This window comes from Calonectris borealis, chromosome 6 (assembly GCF_964195595.1).
Source record: "Calonectris borealis chromosome 6, bCalBor7.hap1.2, whole genome shotgun sequence".
In the NCBI taxonomy this organism is placed as follows: domain Eukaryota; kingdom Metazoa; phylum Chordata; class Aves; order Procellariiformes; family Procellariidae; genus Calonectris; species Calonectris borealis.
Genome location: NC_134317.1, coordinates 10,619,324 through 10,632,927, shown reverse-complemented (window position 1 = coordinate 10,632,927; position 13,604 = coordinate 10,619,324).

Sequence of the window (13,604 nt, the reverse complement as noted above, 5' to 3'; positions counted from 1 at the left end):
TAGGACAAGGACAGCACACCGTCTGAGAGCCCCCTTCAAACATTGCTGTCCTTGCCTGGGATTTGTAGGGCTCATTGACCACTCCAAGGCAGCGAGCCTTAACGTGCACTTTACCGAAGTTGTCACAGTGTGTCTGCTGTTCCTGCTGTGCTTGTGAGTACAGGGAATAAGAGAGACGTGTGGCAGAGGGTAATTTCTGCATCCACACCCAGGAAGTGCAGCTGTGCTGAGGTCTCTAGCGGTTAAATGCTGAGCTGCAACAACTGGGCAAGACTACAAGGAGCACCAGCAATTGCCTGGTCAAATGGGACCATTTCGTTCCCTTGTTCCTCGGGCCGTTCCAGACATTCAATGCCACTGCTATGGAGCTCACTGAAGCAAAGCCAATTCAGCACAAAACTCAAGGTAAAAACTAGTTTGCTAGCTCTCTGAAGGTTGAAGAAAGGATTATGTGTACATCTGCGCAGCCACTGACGTGGGGTGCTCTGTTCTGCTGATTCACTAACCTGTGTCTGGCTAAACTTTTCTAAAAGTTTAAACTAAAACTCAAACTAAGCCTAAACTTTTCTGTTTTAGGAACAAATGAGGACAAAAAATAGCACAGGTTCTGTTAAATACAAATGTCTGTTGATTCCCAAATGAGCTTAATAAATTTAAATCTTTGACAGATTTATTTGGTAAAGCAGCAAAGTTTTGAAATATTAGCTAAGCTCTGTTATGGATTTCTGAAGATTTTTGCTCTGTCACTGGAAGAAGCTGAGGAACAACCTGTTCTCCTAGTATGAATGGAACCGGGACCTGGAAAAGCTTTATCCTCAGCACAGTGCTGGTCCTGGATCTTGCTTTCTTTTCAGAGATCCAGCATCCTAGAGAGTCCTATAAAACACACTATACCTTTGCATTCATTATGGCTACTCATTACAGCCAGTACCTGGGCATTTTAGGCCAAGTTGGTAAGATGGAAATGGAGGGCATGAACCTAAAGGAGCAATCACAGTCCATTGCTTGGGTAGAAGATTGGTTGCAGAACTTGTTCTCCTAACCAGTGAACCAAAACCCTCTTCTTGTGTTTTCAGGCTGCCAGAATGTGGGAATCTAAATGTAAGAGTTTGGGCTTGGCCTGAGCTTGAGTACAAAAATGTGAAAGTCAGCCACCTCCAAAATAACATGCAGGTTTAGAGGCAGAGATACTCATATTGCCTACTTTAAACATCTCATTTAGGAGCTGTTGATCACCTTTGGGAGGGATGACCTTCTTTTTTCTGGTGACTGTGCAGCCTGGCAGGTTGCCTGCATGAAGCACCCTGGCTGGTTTCCATTTTGAATTTCCATGGTGAAGGAGCAGAACAGACATCCACAGTTTCACTGCAGGAGTTCCCCTATGAGGAAGGTTATCTGAGCTAGAGCATGAAGCAGAGAGAATATCTCAAATGTTGCATCTTCAACATTTGCAAAGCAGCTACTAGATCCACTTCCCTTGCTATTCCCCCAAGAAGCAAAGCTGAGGCAGTAGGCTACTCGTAGACATGATTTTCATAAAATGCACAGTTCTACTTTTGGAAAAAGAAGTTGGGTGCAAATCGATGACACGTATCCTCTTCCATGCTAAATAATCACCTTTGGTACCAATAGATGTACTTGCAATAATACTTTGCAAACAAGTTCTTATGGCAAGAGCTTTTGAATTCACATACTGTTGTTCATCCAGGGACTCCAAAACACTTTATCATTATGACTTGCATTATTTTAGGCAGAAACTCACGGACAGAATATTCAAGACCTATGCCTATAGTTGTATAGACAGCCAATAACAGAATTGGGAATAAGTCCCATCTCACAACTTAGGCTTGTTTCACAAGGTCACAGATAACTCTGTGAAAAGAGGAGAAAGATTACCATGTTTCTGCACCAGCTACACTTTTTGTCATCAAATAATTACAAAACGCACTTACACGATAGCTGGCAGAAATGCAAACACTGAAGTGGTCATTACCTAGTGCACTCAGATAAGTAATATTCCTGTTCAGTAAATTAGCACATTCATGAGTTACACACTTTTGTTTGTCAGCATTTTTCTTAGCGTGCATAGACCAGATTTCCACTACATCATTCAGAAGCTAGCAGGAAACAAAATTAAACCCTCAGTGTTTTCACCACCATACAACTTGCAAAGTCATTTTTCAATGAACTTAACAGGTTATCTTGGAAAAGACTAATAAATGGTGAGTGTTGCCTTTGACTTTCCCTTAGCAGAACTCATTGTTCATCTAATTTTTGCAACAGATTTCCTACCTCATTTAAAAATTCAGCTAGAAGCGTTTTCCTGTTACATATTGCAAACAGACATATACAGTGACTCAAAAGCTTGGATCGAGTTGTGTAGTCAATATAGTTTTTGGCAAAAGACTGGGAAGCCTTTTTCTGGCTGAAAGCTAAGAATGATAAAAATAGATCCCGATTTTACAGTCACTGTGACAAACCGGCTTCCAAAAGCTTCACAACAGCACAAAAGGAACAAACTAGCAAAAGGGAAGTGAGCTGGAAAGATATATATTTTTCCCCAACAAGACTTAAATTCACCATCTTTTGAGGTTTACAATGATCTTATATCATTGCATATGGCATGTGTTGCACAATGGCAACCAAGAAGTCAGCTTAGCTTGCAACCAGCCATTCTTTTCCAAAGCTTTTCTGTGAGCTCAACACATTTAATTCACAATCACTTATAGAGCTTATACAACCCCATAAAATAACCTAGTCTCCTGAATCACCTCTTACCTACAAGATATAATTTTATTCTATTTCATATGATTTCATTATCTTATTTTTGTCACTTGATCTCATTTTTCTTGGGGTTCTAAAGGATTTAAGAACGAATGATAAGAATGAGATTATCAGCACAAAAATAGACAATAATTAAATGTCAGTCATGCCTGTGACAGAACAAATGCAATTCTGTATCTCACTACATTTGGTGCTGGCTAGTGCAATACTCATTAAATATTTTTACCGTTAATGCTGATAGTTTTGCAGTTATTTCAAACAGATGAAATACATTTCGCTTACCTACCCTTCATTCTTCCTCCTCTGCAAATAAGTTTTTTCCAGTGAAAGATTAGCATACTTGGTACCAGGAATTTCAAATGGGATTGTTTATGCATCAAAGAGTAAGTATTAATAACAAAAATGCACTCACAGTATGATTGCTTTGTGATGATTAGAATATAAATTGTTAGTTCTATATATACAGACACACACACACACACTGAATTATATGCCTCACGATGGTATGCCTTTTGCATTCCTCTAACATCTGATAGTCAGATGCCATGTCACACACATACTTGTCAATTTGTTTTATCACTAAGAATTTTGTCTATGATGTTGCATGGAGCTGACAACCCAGCACGCTTAGAATCCACCTGAAAAAGTGCCACCCAAAGAAATATCTTCCACTCATAGGGATGAGGGGGAAGGAGACAGCCCCTGCCCCAGGATCAAGCAAGCGAAAGCATTAGCTTCACACAGAAAACTAGTTTTCTCCTTGTTGATGATGAGAGGTACACGCTAAGCAATAAATAAGTGAGCACAGTCAGTGGTGGACAGAAATTCCTTTCTGCAGGCTCCGCTCCACCACTTATGAGTTATGGGGTCATCTCTAACTTGTGAAAATAACTCACATATCACACTGTCCCCATCTCTATGCTTCTTACTACTCCTACCTATGGAGCTGGTGCAAAAGCGTTGGAGCTGGACAAGGATCCAGGAGGCAGAGAGTGACCATTTAGGAAACTGTCCTCGGGCAACTCTATCAGGCTTGCGGGGCTGGTGGAAACACCAGCCAGTGAAAGCCAGCCCCTGCTGCTCCTGCCTCTCCGTGGCGTTTCTGCCCTTCATCTAAGGGGAAGATGCTCTCGAGCACAACAACAAATGGTTACACAGGGCTGGAGAGGGGCTGAAACTGCACCTGTGCTGCGCCCTTGTCAAAACCCGCACCGACCTTCAGAGGAACAGAAATTTCCCAGGAATACAGCGAGCAAAACAACCAGATAAACAACCAAGCTGACTGTGAAAGCTATGGGAATAAATAACACGGTGTTAAGCACAGGCTAGGCTAAGTATGTGAACCTTCAGTCAAAGTTTTGACCTCAGCTTTTGCAGACATACCCAGGCTCACTTTAATTGCCTGGTTTGCAGACTGGAAGCAAAGCAGCTGCTGCTGCACAGAGCTCAGCGCAGGTTGCAAACTCCCCCCGAACGGGCTGCACTGAGCTCTCTGCTGCCGTGGTCGGGTCGGCCCCACTTACCGGGCAAAATAAATCTACCCGTCGCATCCACCAGAATTACACAGCTGATAACTGAGCAGTAAGAAATTGCACTGATAGAAAAACTACCCCTCTGGTTTTGGTTTTGTGGGCAACGGCCCAGTGTGTCCCTGTGATGGGCTGGGGCTGGCTTTGATCAGTTACACTGTTATTTAGCATCTGAAGCAGCTAGTGTATAATGTCCTTCTCACTCCTTTAATAGGAAAGGGCTGCCTTTATCCATGAGGCAGAATCATGCTTATTATCATGTTAATTAATACATTTCTAATGAGAAGCTGTTTCTCCAGTTTACACAGAGCCAGAGTGAAAATTGAAATGATTTTGCTAATTTAAAAAGAAATTATTTAAAAAATAAGCAAGGAAGAAACTTCAAAGAGCCAAACAAAAGGAAAAATCTTGGAGCTAATGAAATGTTGGTTAATTATCCTTTTGTTCACTCTTTTATATCTTTTCCCCATTCTTAGTTGTCTCATCTAATTAGATTATAACTATTTACAACAGGGATTGTATTTTACTCTGTATTGCATATGGGCTCTTCATAATACAATATAAATAACTACTACTAATAATAATTAATGAAGAACTTTCTTTTGCACTGTGAGTCTTTCCAAACCAGGGAGCCCAGCATGGGTGTAGCATCTAAGTGTAACTGGTTTCTGGGCTTGGTTTTGTCAATAATAGAGGAACAGAGCTCGAGACTTTGCAGACTTGGTTATTTCTACTCCTCCTGTGCCAGGTCAGCTTCCTCACGCTCTGGATCACTGCTCTCAGACCTAAGATCATTGCCTCAAAGCAAGTATTCTCTGTAGGTCAATCCTCTTTGGCTTTTGCTGAAGGGAACATGTTGCATTAGGCAGCATTAGCTGCTATCTTTAGGAGGCCCTTTCCTCTGCTTTCTGAGGGTGTCCAAGAAAAGGTTTGTCTGATCTCGACATCACCAATACCTGTTTGGGGTCCAGGAGAACAGTGAAACCACTGCATTTCTGGTGAAGTGTAATGCACGGGGTCCTCTGCACAGTTATGGCTTCTTCTAGGAAGGTCAACAGTCGCTCCCCATTCCTCAGAATCTTTCTTCTGGGCAGCTCAGTGTAGCATAATATACTTGTTAAGTAACTGCATAAATTATTCTTTTTCATTGTAGTATGACACAGATGCTTCAAGAGAGGCTGAAGGCTCACTGAGATAGTGGCTCCACGCACTCAGAGTCAGAGGCTTTAAAGAGCTAACAGAAGACAGATAACAACATTTCCTTTCTGCCACCTGTTAATTCTTTTTAACAGATGGAGAACTGGAGAATGGAGAGATTAAAAGCCCTGATACAGGAAACCATATTTTTTCAAGACAGTGCTTAAACACATGCTTCTGCAAGCACAGGCTTCTGTCCCAGTGAAGTTGAGCACGTGCTTAAATTGTTTTCTGATTCAGGATCTAAGTGACTCTTTCAGGGTCATAAAAGCAGTGGAACGAGCTGTCCCTGAAACTCCCAGTTCACCTCGCAGCCTTGGTCTTTCTTCACACAGTCCATTTCCAAAACTGTAGCTCTGGAGAAGCCTGATAACCTCTTAGGCTCTCCAGCTGGATGCTGGCAGCCAAATCTCGGTGTTAGTTACTTAGATAAAAAGGTTACTTCAAGTTTGGGTACAAGTTGCAGACGTGAAATCAGGTAAAGGTGAGAAAAATAGAAATAGCAATTAATGAAATTAAATTTCAAGTCTCCTACAGTTTAAGCTACTGTAAATAAGAAAACAATGTATTTACGTGTGCTTATAATGTAAGTCAGAAGAGAATCAGATCCATCACCAGTTACAATATCGTGTAAACATTTGTGGCACTTCTACTCATTTGAGTATTTCATACCTTCATTAATTTACCATGAAAACGATAGAATGTTCAGAGTTGAATACGAAATCTCTATCAGTTCTCAATATATCATTGGCTTAGGAGGCAAAATATTGCTTGTGAAGCTGAGAAAGACAGTTCTGGGGGAACAACAATGAACTGAGAGTAGGGAGAGGTCTCCCACAAGCTGCTTCTTTGACATTGGGCAAGACCCATAATTCCCCTGTGCCTCAGTCTCCCATTTGTGTATTCAGGAAAATAATCCTCTCTTCTTCCCAGGCTTTGCCTGCTTTGCCCACTTCAACTTACTTTTAGAAGCGCAAAGGTAATGCTGTTTTTAACTACCACAATCCCCTTCTTCCTTATCTCAAATTAACTCCTTGCAGAACGGCACCTATTCAAGCTCTCCCAGAAAGCGTTATGCAGAGCTGTAACCTCCTAACAGCTGCATGTCAAATCTGTCAGTAAATTCTGGACAGTTTTCATAAAAGCGTGCCGTACAGTCTCTTGCAGTATGATAAACAACTAATGCACACATTGCAGGTACTATAAAAATAATCCACAAAGCCTTCCTATGAAGCTACAAAGAGATTTTAAACTGAGATAGGGAATGCCATAGCTTGTACCTGGGCCCTTCCAGATGTGCTGCCTTGCTCTCCGTTACTCACGCATGCAGAGGTGAGACCTCCATGCCTCCTCCATGCTTTATTTCTCTTTCTCTGGTGCATAAGCTGCCTGGAGAAAAAGGTGTTTGCCACACTTCCCCACACAAAAGGGGCATAATCTTTGCAGGGGACTTTCATTATCCCTGCTGTAAGTTTAGCAGAAAATGTCTTTCATCTTTATTTCCAAAAGTTTCTGTATATTACTGTACATACACTTAAAAACTAAAAGCACTAAAGATTTTTTTCAATAAACCTTCACCTAAGCATTGGAGAAGTAAAACAGACGATCGGAAAGGTAGACTGTTAAACAGCATAGTAAGGGGAAAACACTTCAGGTACCAAATGGATGCTCTTTAGGTCCTTATTCCATTAGAACCTGTATCTGTGCTGCCTTCATGGAGGATGTTTTGCTATCACATGCAAATTCCTCATTTGTCAAGGAAAGCTTTACATAACCTGCCTATTTGGCCTTTGTTAGTCATGCTACAAAGATTTAAAAGCTTTGAAGATTGTCTTAACTAAAAAGAGCCACAAGAACAACAATGCACTTTCTTCCAGTCACTGATCAGGCTTCTAAAGAGTAACTAATAACCTGAATTTTAAAGAGCAAAAGGCAACAAGAAAATATTTAATAGTACAACTAACAGCGCAGCATGCCTTCTGCAGAAACCTGTCTGCTTTACTTTCCTTTTATCAATATTGCCAAGAAAGTAAATTTGTCACTGTACAGTTGAGAATCTCTCAAAGATCTACTTTAATGTTTCACGCTACGTTTGCAAAACAAGAGTAATAAAAATAATGACACCATTATTACTCTTCCCCCTTTGTTTTCAGTTCATCACTTGCATATTTGAATAATGAATTATATTCACATTATCTCTACACTTTTGCTCTTGACTTCCTCTGCTGGCTGAAAGTAAAGCTATTATCCAGTTGTCAGCTCTGAAGAGCCATTCAACACAGCAGCCAATGATCCTGACATGTAGATATACTACTATGCAAAATTATCTAGAGTACATTTTCAAGCTATATATGAGAAAATTACCAGCCAGCATAAAAATGAATCTTCAGCTTAGGTGAAATATTAAAAATTTCACCAGGGACACTTTAGAACATAAATAAGTAGACAACAGAATTAGTTGTGAATTAGGCACAAAAGGCTAATTAGCACTATTGTATCATCTTGATTGACTTAAAGTCTATTGAATCACTATTTTATTGTTTGAATCTCTGAACCTTACAGGAAAAATAGAACCTTCTTCTATTAAGAGGCCGCTGTTCATTCTCAGATCTGCAGCTTTTGACTGAATTTCATTAAGACTCATTCCACTAACCAATACTTTGCACATGTAATTTCCTGATAAAGGAATGATTGTTTGAATCCGTTGATTTATACAGCTTTTTTATTAAGTGCCATGTTAAGTTATAAACAAATCACATAAAACAAAACCCACACAATTTTCCTTTAGTGTCACATCCCTTCATGTAATTATAAATGTAACTGGAGCTTCAGATGAAGTCAGATTTTCATGATGCAGTGGAGGGGCAAATGCAGCCTAGCAGCAAACATTCTCAAGGGCAAAGACTTTCTTCTCTTCATGCTCAAGTGTTTTTGTCAGGAAAGAATAACTGGAGGTTGGGAAGGTGAGGAGGTGCCCTCTACCAGACAGAAAGCGATGTCCCCAGGATGACATTGAACAAAGAGTTATAAGAACAGACGGGAAATCAGAGCAAGCTACTGTGCTTGCTTTGAAGAATTGTCTAAGAGAAGAGCAGCTGCTGCCTCTGTGGTCAACATTTATTCTAAATCAGCTGCCTCAATCCCTTTTCTACCAATTAGACCTACTCCTGTTCGCATCAGTATGTTGGGAATGCTCTTCAGATTTTTGAAACGGAAGAGACAAAAGCCCGGTAAGTCTTTAGTGCAATTCAAGGTGGAAATAACTGGTGGTCTATAAAGAGTGAAAAGTATGTCTTGTGGATCTCCTTTGGGGATGTCTCAGAGCCCATCAACTTTTATTGAAATTTAGAGATGGCTGCAATAATTTCAAATGTATTTTCATGGATTACAGCTCCTGAAAATTTACATCTAGAAGAATTTTAGCTCTTTACCAACACTGTTTCACTCATAATATCACTTAGTGTAACTTAGCATTGTAATTGCTTCACCTTAAATGTGGATGTGTAAACAATCAGACTAAATGGTTTATCTAAGATCATGGGATGAGGATAACGACTTGTCCAGGAAACTCAAACATGTCCTCTTTCTCCTCCTAGAAATCTTCTTTTTATGGGATTTGAGGACACTAGCCATTCCTGGATATCTGGCAGCTTGGCAGTAGTAACCGTACCTCTTTTTGGGCTGTGGACATCGGCAAGTCCTGGACAGAGGAACATCTTCTACATATCAATTGCACGGTGCAGCAAAATGAGTTGGATGCGTTCATGAATGTGCCAAAAAATGTCGACACATGCACAATAAACCTGATATGCCTGGCTTACTGCACGCTGGGAATCCATCTCCATAATGCATGCATGCATATTTCTGCCTGGGAAATCATGGACAGCAGCATGGCAACCCTACATAGAAAGTCCTCTTTGAAAGCCATGCTCTCAAACCAATGTTTAATTCATTAGGTTAGCCTTCCTTAAACAGTGATCAGTAGAACTATTTAGCTCATGATGCCTTAGAAGAAAGCCTAAGACACTCCTTCCCAAAAAACAAATGTATTAATTGACACATGTTACAAAGAAGGAAACAAGATGGAGGGAAATTAAAGTAACACATTCAAAGTTTAGCTCTGTTGTTATTTTTTGTAAATGAAAATCACTGTGGAAGCACAATTTGAGATGTGGACTTTTTTTTTAGCTGTAAGATGTGGCAAAATGGACTACAGAAGTTGAATAAAAATTAGATTATGCTGATTATTACTCTGTTGATCTGCTATGAACCATAGCACTGTCCACCTGATAGAAACAGCAGTCTATGCCATTGGCTAAAGCCTGGCCCACCTACCTCAGTGATCTACTCAGTGCACTTTCAGATTCAGAGTTATCACATACTAAAACCTTTGCTGTGTAAATGGTTAGAGAATTGAGCAATGGTTAGAGTATAAGCAACCTATCCCATGCTACATGATCACGCAGTCATGGCTTGCATGTCCTTCCAGCAGCATCTTTGTCCTTTTGAAGAGTTCGAGAGTGCTGATAGTGGGCATACAGATGGGTAAGAAATGTTAGAGCAAGCATGTGTGCTGACTTGGAAACAATAATCAAAGTTGGGATTCCTCCTACCTAACTTCTGCACTGAACTAGGCATCCAGATACCATCTATGGGATGAAAGAGGTATTTCAGAAGCATGATTTACCTTGCCCACCTCAGACAAAAAACACCCTTGAAACATCTTTTTCTGGACTGAAGAGGCAGCAAGACAATTAACTCAGACGTAGTCACTTACAGCACAGACTTCTTGAGTTAGATGAGAAACTCCCACACCTAGAACCTACTTGTAACTACTTACATTTAGATATATGCTCAGATGTCCTTGGCACTGAGCTAGAGGAGCTCTAATATTGATTCCCTGCCTTCAGGGTTGTGAAAAATAGCAAAGAGCGGTCAGGTGATGTAGTACTACAAGAAGAGGCAAGAGATGTTGGTGCTTGTCTGGGAGTTGGAAGGCTTATTTCCAAGTCTCTGCCTGTGTCCTTGGACATGTCACTTAATTCCTTCTCCTTCGTTCCCAGTCTGTAATGTGAAAGCGCCAGCACTTAACTACTTCACATGGATGTTGCCAGAACAAATATAAGGCAATTTGAAGAGCCCTGATGGTATAATAATGAGAATCAGATAAATGCCACTGATGTGGGAAAGAAAGAGGATCAAAGAAAGGACAGCAGAAGTATGCAGTCACATCTGAAATTAGCATATGGGCATTTTAAGTTTCAAAGGAAATCTTTTGGGTCTTTGAGTATACCATTCTACACAGTAAACATTTTTCCTTATATAAATATTCAAATGTATTCCCACCATAATACAGTCTTTCTTACACTGAGAAAGAGTATTTGTTCTCCTCATGGCTAAGTTTTCTATAATATTGAATTAAATAAAACTTAAGATTTCATTATTAAAAAAAGAAATAAGATGCAATTAATAAAAAAGCTCAGACATACAGTGACAAAGTAGGGACTTATTTTCATTTAGACAGAGGTGACAAAACTTGTACGCTGAGCTGGTTTGACAGAAATAGATGCAGTATGCCAGTAAATTTTAAATGAAGAAACAATTTTGGCCTCAGCTGTCTTTGGAAGTCCAGAAATATTGAACACCAGCTTGACTATCAAGGTACCAGTCATGAAAAACTGATCTTTTTGTCCCAACGCACTCCTTTTGTAGCTACTATCATCACTGATGTGCTCAGATCCATCTGAGCCGGTTACTCTTCTCCAGATCCCAGTTTTATCCAGAATATATACTGCTGGGAAGATGCATTTTAATACAAAAATCACAATACAGTTAATACGGTCCTGGTAGCTCAAACCTTTCAAAAGAATCCTTTCACCCAAATCAACAGTACAAACTCATTAGTCTGGGTTTTTCTCTGGATATTGGTGGGTAACAAAGTGCTTTATTAAACTTCTGTAGCAGCAAGTGAATGTACCTCTGAAGATATTATTTTTAATTTAGTGCTACAAGACAAATCATGGGTTTCATATTGAGCAATCAAATATTTTAATAATATTTTGCTTGTTCGACTGTTTTTTCAGTCAGTAAATCCAACCCCAAAGCAAACAAACAAACCCCCTAGATTTTCCAGAAAATGCAAACAGTAAAACTCAAACTATCTGGGATAAGGTTGGTAGTTATTGCCACCTGCATTTTCCTAAATAATCCTCTTCCTTGCCTTTTGAGCCAAAGTAAAACTGAGAGGCATGGAAAGTGGTAAATGATGGAATTTGGAAAAAAAAATCCAACCACAAAACCCAGGTATATTATCTTTACTGCTATTTGTTGCATCAACATAGTATGTGGTGGTTTCAAACAAAGACCAGGGCCCCATTGAATTAAATTCTATACAGACTAAGAGACTGGCCAAGGAAGCTTCTGGCAGAGCTAAGAACTGACCTCTATTCCCACCACCCTCCCCAGTAACTATCTTTTCCCTTCATCGTGCGCAATTTATACAGGAGTAACTCAGAACAGACCTCAGGCTCCATTTAAAAGGAGAGTTATATTTGCTAACAGCAGTTTCTCATTCATGCTCATCTTTCATCTAGAATCTGTCCTTCTCTGAGTTTTGTTTCCTTGCTTATTTCTGTACCCAAACCTAGGACCTAATTAGTCCTGGGGACAATTTCAAGGCAATTTGCATGAGAATTGAAGCTGGCCAGAAACACTCCCTTCTTGTAGGAGGAGGAGCATCCAAGCCTTGCGGTCCCACTGAGGCCACATGGTATCACAGGAGGGAAGGGACACACATGCATGGGGACCCCATGCTGCACCAGGGCACGACACAGACCAATTGCTCCCAAAGGCCATCTTATGCTGCACATATAACAGTGCCATCAGCTCCTGTTCCCCTCCGTCTGGAGCAGTGTATGATGTCCAGGCTGGGACTGCCCTGCTTTCTTTCCAGAGAAAATCCTGTCCTGCAGCAATCACATGGTCACGTTTGGCTGGCCATCCCTTGGGTTTACCTTTCCCTAGAAGCCAGGAAGGTTGCTTCAGACAGCCTGGACAACTCGAGTCTCTTCCACCTGGTCTGACTATAAATTGCTTTCTCACACCTTTCTTTTCTCTCCAGAGACTCCTTTTTCAATGTCTAATTTCTCACAGACCTTTTTAGCACTCAGTTCTGCCAAAAAAAAAGCTGTATAGTCTTGCCCTGGGCCCTTAAAGTGGACCTTGGTCTTGCATTTATTTATATAGTCATCGTGTTTCTCTCCTGCTGGTTTCTCCAGTAAATAGACATATAAAAATGTAAAATGGACATCGATATGCTGGAATGATGCTTCACCGTCAATCACATGCACTGTTAACTAAATTATACTCCGTATTCCTAGATTATTAAATACTTACTCCATATCCACCACATGGTCTACTTATCTAGCACCCCATTTACAAAAAATATCCAGCACTTAAAAGTAAGGGCCTTTATAGTTAAGGACTTCATAAATCTTACATTTCCCATAAAACAATATATATGCACATGGCCACACATTTTACCAAGTGTAAGCTCTGGTCCCTTGTTTCCAGACCTGGAGGGTTTTACCTCTTGGCTGTCGTTAACAGTCCCCTCCAGAAATATTTTCATCATCTTCCTAAGCAAAAAGAGCTGTGTGTCTTCGTGGACATATGGTATCTGCTTGTGATCGCACTAAGGTTGGTGACCAAAATCCCATTTCTATGTCTAAGTATGACCCTGACATGAGTAAAAGCAGACTCAAGTGTTAAACCCTCAGCAGAAAAATTTTGTAAATAACCTCGCTTTATTCTGATTCAGGTTCTTCCAGTATAGCTGGCATTTAGAGTTTCAGGAATATTTAATTATATAGAAAGCCTTAAGGGGCAATAACAAGCTGGTTTCTGAGCTAATGGGAGAGAAAAGAATACGAGATTAAAATCTAAAAATTAAATAGAGGGTCATTCTTTTTAATGACTAATAACTCTCAAAGAATTTAAGTTTCAATTAAATTCTGACTCCAAAGGTATTTATGTAGTCATGAAACTATTTTTAAATACTTCACATTCAGAGTGCTCCAGTTTCCTCACTGGATC